Below are 7,122 nucleotides of genomic sequence, written 5' to 3' on the forward strand. Positions count from 1 at the left end.
TAAGTTTTTTTTTTAGTTTTGTAGACTTTGTTTCATATCATTTGAGGTTTTGTTTTTAGGCACATCAGCATTTATAATTATATGATCGGCTTGATGTATTATCTGTTTATTATGATGAAAAGTCCCTGAGTATTTCTTTAGCTATATAAGACTCAAAAATAATTTGGTTTGACCCTTCCAAAACAACCACAGGTGGTATTATTAATTCAAGAAGCTAATAACAAGCTAATTTTTTAAGTTGATAATTTGATCAAAGATGGAAGGATATTTTTTTCAGTGTAGTGAAGATTTCTTTCATTAATTTCTGAAGAGAAGTCAGCTATCATTCATATATAGCTGACCCAGTAGGCTGTCGTTTCTTTCACAACCTACAAGGACTATTTTTTGTATTTGGAATCCTTCATTTTGTTATTTGCCTGTAGTAGCTTTGTATCTGTTGTTTAAAGGGTCATCAAACATTTCAAATGTATAAATTGATTTTTTATAATATTTGAGAAGTTTTTCACCATTTCAAAATACATATTTTGTTTTTCATTTATTCTCTTCCTACTGAAATTTATTGCAGATATGAGGGACTTCACAAAGATTCTGGAAAGTTGAAAGAAAAAAGTTTATTTTAGGGCAAAAATGTTAGTAACCCATGCATAAAACTGGTCTAGAAGTTCATTGAAAATGCATACTATAAAACAGCCAGGACTGGGCAAGGCCAATGCCAGGAGCCAGAACCTCCATTTGAGTCACTTTATTTGTGTCAGGAACCCAAGTACTTGGGCAATTATACATTGCCTTCCTACATGCATTAGAAGGAAACTGATTTGGAAGTTGAGTAGCCAGGACTCAAATCAGAGTCTATGACATGAGAGCTTCACCAGTGGTGATATAACATGCTGTGCCACAAGACCAGCCTCAAGAAAACAGTTATTTCTTCTAGTCTGGGAGCTAGACAGTCTAAAGTCATGAGGCCAATCTAGAAAGGGCCATCTTCCTGCATCACAATGTGGCAGATAACATCACACGGTAAAAGAAAAAAGTAGAAGTCTTTTAAAATTGGTGTTATGATAGCAACTTTTACTTTGTGGGCTAAACTTGCATTGTGCTATTTTTTCCTTTTCCTACAAATAGGTTCTCACTGTAATACTGTTACATCTATAGAATTTAAATAGCTTATCAGTCTTTATCTAACTTTTTATAATTTGTAAACACTGGAAGATTCTTTAGGTATCTTGTCTGCTACTTTCAACACCTAACTTAAATTTCTTTCTAGTTTTTATTTCCTTGAGTATAAATCAGATTTTCATTTTTCCCCCAAACATAGTGATTTTGAATTTTATCTTGAGTATTGTAAGGCATATGTTTTAAGAAATTGTGGATACTGTAATATTCTTCAGAATGATTTGCTTTACATTAATTGGCTGGATTAAAATTCTGAACTCTATATTCTTTGCAGTGATCAATAAGTCATTGCTTCTCATAGTGTCAGTTTCACTTCTATATGTTTCCTTTTAGGTGCTCAGTTAGTTGTCACAGAATAGGGAGAACATATGCTATTTGTCCCTTTGGGACTGGCTTTTTTCACTCAGCAGGCTGTTTTCCAGATTCCTCTATTTTGTTGCAAATGACTGGATTTCATTTTTTTTTATTTCTGTGTAGTATTCTATAGAGTACATATCCCATAATTTCTTTATCCAATCTTCTGTCGATGGGCATTTAGATTGATTCCATGTTTTAGCTATTGTGAATTGAGCTACAATAAACATTGAGGTGCACACAGTTCTCTTATTTGCCAATTTAATTTCTCTTGGGTAAAATCTGAGGAGTGGGATGGCTGGGTTGTATGGTAGGGCTATATTCAGGCTTCCAAGGAATCTCCAAACTGACCTCCATAGTGGCTTTACCAATTTGCATTCCCACCAACAGTGAATTAGTGTGCTTTTCTCCCCACATCCTTGCCAGCATCTGTTGTTAGTAGATTTATGTATGAAAGCCATTCTATTCAGGGTGAAGTGAAATCTCATTGTGGTTTTGATTTGCATTTCCCTGATGGCTAATGATCCTGAACATTTTTTCATGTGTCTGTTGGCTGTTTGGATTTCCTCTTTTGAAAAAAAAATGTCTATTTAGGTCTTTGGCCCATCTCTTAAGTAGGGTGTTTGTTTTGTTGTGATGGAATTTCTTTATCTCTTTGTACATTCTGGATATTAATCCTTTATTAGTTGCATAATTTTGCAAATATTTTCTCCCACTCTGCCAGTTGCCTGTTCACTTTCCTGACTCTTTATTGTGCAGTACATAAACTTCTCAATTTGATGTAATCCCAGTTGTTAATTTTTGCTTAGGCTTCCTGTGCCTCTGGGTTCTTTCCCAAGAATTCTGCCAGTGCCAGTATCTTGCAGGGTTTCTCTGATGTTCTCTAATAATTGGATCATGTTGTATCAGAGATTTAGATCTTTAATCCATGTTGAGTGGATTTTTGTAAGGTGTAAGGTAGGGGTCTTGCTTCCTAATTCTGCATGTGGAAATCCAGTTTTCCCAGCACCATTTGTTGAATAGACTGCTCTTCTTCTGGGAACTAGTGTTAGCTTCTTGATCAAACATAAGTTTGTTATAGCTGTTTGGATTGATTTCTGGTGTTTCTATGCTATTCTGTTGGCCTATCCATCTGTTTGTGTAACAGTACCAGGTGTTTTGATTATGATTGCCCTGTAGTATGTCTTGAAATCTGGTTTTGTGATACGTCTGGCTCTGTTTTTGTTTTCTAGGATTGTTTTAGCTATTCAGGTTCTCCTGTGCCTCCATATGAATTTCAGCATCATTTTTTTCAAGATTTGAGAAGGATATCTGGTATTTTGTTTGGTATCACATTGAATCTGTAAATTGCTTTTGGGAGAATGGACATTTTGGTTATATTGATTCTTCCAATCCATGAACATGAAAGATTTTTCCATTTTTGATATTTTCTTCAATTTCTTTCTTTAAAGTTTTGTAATTCTCATCATAGAGATCTTTGACTTCCTTGGGTAAGTTTATTCCAAGGTATTTTTGTAGTTATTGTGAATGGGATCGGTATTAGAAATCCTTTCTCAGCCATCACTTTTTCTGTATATATAAGGGTGGTTGATTTTTGTATATTGATTTTGTAACCTGCTACTTTACCAAACTCTTCTATGATTTCAATAGTCTCTTGGTAGAGTTGCAGATCATGTCATCTGCAAAGAGGGATAGTTTGACTTCTTCCTTCCCAATTTGAATCCATTTGGTTTCTTTTTATTGCCTAATGGCTCTGGTTAAAACTTCTGGTATTATATTGAATAGCAGTGGTGAAAGTGGGCCTCCCTGTCTGGTACCAGATCTCAGTGGGAATGGTTTCAACTTTTCCCCATTCAGTATGATGCTGGCCATGGGTTTGTCATGAATCATCTTTATTGTAGTGAGGGATGTTTCTTCTATACCTAATTTGCCTAGAGTTTTCATAATGAAAGGGTGTTGTATTTTATTGAATGCTTTCTCTGCATCTTTTGAGATAATTGTATGCTTTTTTTCCTGCAGTTTGTAAATGATTTATTGATTTGCAAATGTTAAACCATCCTTTCATACCAGGGATAAATCCCACTTTGGGTGGATGAGCTTTCTGTTGTGTTGTTGCATTCCACTGGCTAGAATTTTATTGATGATTTTTTTCATCTATGTTCATCAGGTAAATTGGTCTGTAATTCACTTTCTCTTGTGCCTCTTTTTTAGGTTTAAGGATGAAGGTGATGTTGGCTCTGTAGAAATCATTTAGGAGGATTCCCTCTCTTTCAATTGTTTAGCTTGAGAATAATTGGAGTTAATTCTTCTTTAAATGCCTGGTAGAATTCAGCAGTGAATCATCTGGTCCTGGGCTTTTCTTTATTGGGAGGGCCTTTATTACTGTTTCAGTTTCTGTCTTAGATATGGATCTATTTAGGTTTTCTATGTCTTCCTGGTTCAATTTAGGTAGGTTGCATGTGTCCAGGAATCTATCTATTTCTGCTAGACTTCCCAGTTTGTTGGCATACAGCTCTTTGTAGTAATTTCTGATGACTTTATTTCTTTGGTGTCTGTTGTTACATTCCCTTTCTCATCTCTGATTTTAATGATTTTGGTCTTCTCTATCCTTTTTTTGGTTAGTTGGTCTTATGTTGTGTCAGTTTTGTTTATTTTTCAAAAACCCAGCTCTTCGTTTTGCTGATCTTTGTAAAAATTTTTTGGATTAAATTTTGTTGATTTCTTCTCTAATTTTAATTGTTTCTTTTATCCTACTAAGTTTGGGTTTGGTTTGCTATAGAGTTTCTAGATCCCTGTTATGGATTGGTAGCTCATTTATTTGGTGCCTTTACAATTTCTTGATGTAGGCACCTATTGCTATAAACTTTCCTCTTAACACTGCTTTTGTGGTATCCCATAAGTTTTGATATGTTGTGTTGTTATCTTCATTTGCTTCCAGAAAGTTTTTGATTTCTCTTGATTTCTTCAGTGACCCAGTGTTCATTCAGGAGCATGTTGTTCAGTCTCTATGTGCTTTCATATGCTCTAGAGATTCCTGAGTTACTGATTTCCAGATTCATTCCATTGTGTTCTGAGAAGATGCATGATATGATTTTGACTTTTTTGAATTTGCTGAGACTTGGGAAGTGAAACAGCTAATGGAAGATTTTTTTCCCTACCTTTCTCTCCCTGTCATTCAGCCATGCAAATACATAAATACTTAAAAGGAGAGAAAAACCTCTAGAATTTGGGTAAAGGACAATGTTTCTTTAGGAAATGTTAACATTTTTCTGTATAGCTTGTGATTTGTAGCCTGACCTGTTGATCAATAGGATTACAATTTTTAATAGCTTAGGATATATTTCTCTGATCCTACTCCCAGTGAGGTCTGCAGTTACATACGTGCCATAACACTTGCCTATACCACTTGCTACCATCCCACACATCACTGAGTCTCTAGTACTTTCACCTGAGATCCCATATTAATGAGAACCATTCCCATGGAAGATATTTGTATCCTCAGCAAAATTAGAATGAAAAAATATCCTTCCTTTGTAGTCATTTTTGGCATTGGATTTAACCTCCCATGCTATGTATCTTCAGAATTTGGCAATTGATAATACACAAAAATGGCATATCTGGTGATGTTTAAGTTACTAATTTTGTCATTCTACCTCTAAAAATTCTGCTGAGTTTTCTATTTTTGAATTTGAGCTTTCATAGTTTCTGGATATTAAGTTTCAGTTAAAATAGATTTTCCTAATCTAAGATTATTAATCACACACTGCATGTAATTCTGAAGTTGTTAAGTACTCAGTGTGAACTGTGGATTCACTTTTTATTTTGTGTATGTTTTCAACACAATTTACTGAAAAGTCTATAACCCCTAGCCTCTGTGCATGTCTTGCGCCCTTCCATGGACTCCATCTATTAAAGTGAACTGCTGTAACAGATGCTCTATTTATTAGTGTCTCACAACAATAGGGTTGAAAAGTTAGGGTATAATTAGATGACAAGTGACTCCCAGACACGGCAGGGCTTCCACATTTAAAGTGTGTTTCAGATCTCCTATTTTTCTTTATCCTGCTATAGTGACATTTACTAGAAATGCTCATCTTTGTGATTGGAGAATATAGAAGGCATTGGACCAAGTAAAGCTCTCCTAGAAGTGACACAATTCATATCTACTGATATTTGCTGAGTGAGAATCATGTGACCTTGTGTGAGTTCTAGACTGGGAGAGGATATGTGATTTTCTCACAAGAAACAATACTGAAGTTGAGTGAGCAATGGTCACCACACATCAGTTAATATTCTCTCACAAGTATCTTAACTTCATTCTATACTCAGAGAGACAAACTTTAAAAATATCATCTATTCTTAACTTTGCAATCAAATCCAAGTTCTGTAAGTGAAAGCAGAAATGTATCATGTCCAGATGTGGCTTCTCTTGATTGTTAGACCTGTGTGTCATGAGCAGACAAGGTGACTGCTTTGTTTTTAATCAGTGTACATGATTTAAAGAGAAGGAGGATAATCACAACAGCCATTCCTTTTTTATAATTTCATTTTAAAAGAAAAATTTGGGAAATCTGGAGGATAGCAGCACTGTCTCATGGAAATATGACCATCCTGGGGATACATGTGGAGAGTAGCCTGTGCTCTGTACACAGACTTTGTTGTCTCCTTCATTCCATACCTTGGTAGCTCTTCAACCTATTGTTTTCCAAGGAATCATTGTTTTTTTCTCAGAAATAGCTTTCTTTAACCATTATCAATATTATCTACATTACATCTTTGACCAGGACTGAACAGAGCATGCTTCCTATGGGCTGGGCTGCCTTGTTGGCTTGCTTCTTGTTTATAATATAACTTCTTTATCTTCTGGCACTTTTGAAGTAAATTTGGTTGTTTCTGACAGTATAACCCTTTGAATGTGTGTGTGTGTGTGTGTGTATTTGTGGTGTGAGTGTATTTGTTATTCCAGCCAGGTGTCAGCCTTCTGAAACATGACATTTTGTCTGGTTATGTTACTAGTGTTTTAGCATGTTTTTTAGATGTGCCTTGTGATCTCCTTTCTGTGATTCTGAACAATTGAAAATTTTATTGAGAACAACTAATTCATTTACATGATTTAGCAATAGTTGTCATGGTCGTAACCTTAATTTTCAAGTCAACATGGATGTCAGTATGAATGTATTGGCTTTCCAAATTATTTCTTACTGTATATTTTACTTGTGAGATTAAAAAAGGCAGACTTGTCAACCTTATAATAAAAGTCCAAACAAAAATGCTTTGAGAGTCTTCCATTCCTATGCATCTTCAAGTTTCTGGTTTCTTCCTTTTCCCTTTATCTCTTTCTTGTATGATTTGGATATTTTTATGAGCTCAGCATTTTCCTGTAGACATATGAAGTAGAGTGAACTGTACCTGATACATGTTACTGATATTCTTTTTCCTGCTTCAAACCCTATGTCCATGATGTAAATATTATTTGACTTATGCCTTGGTTATGTAATTGTTGTAGTCATTAAGTACACACAAAAATTTATCAAATAATTAATGGAAAAATACATTATAAAAACTATGCATAAATTTTAAAAAGTTTGCAATAAA

This window comes from Lepus europaeus, chromosome Y (assembly GCF_033115175.1).
Source record: "Lepus europaeus isolate LE1 chromosome Y, mLepTim1.pri, whole genome shotgun sequence".
Taxonomy (NCBI): Eukaryota; Metazoa; Chordata; class Mammalia; order Lagomorpha; family Leporidae; genus Lepus; species Lepus europaeus.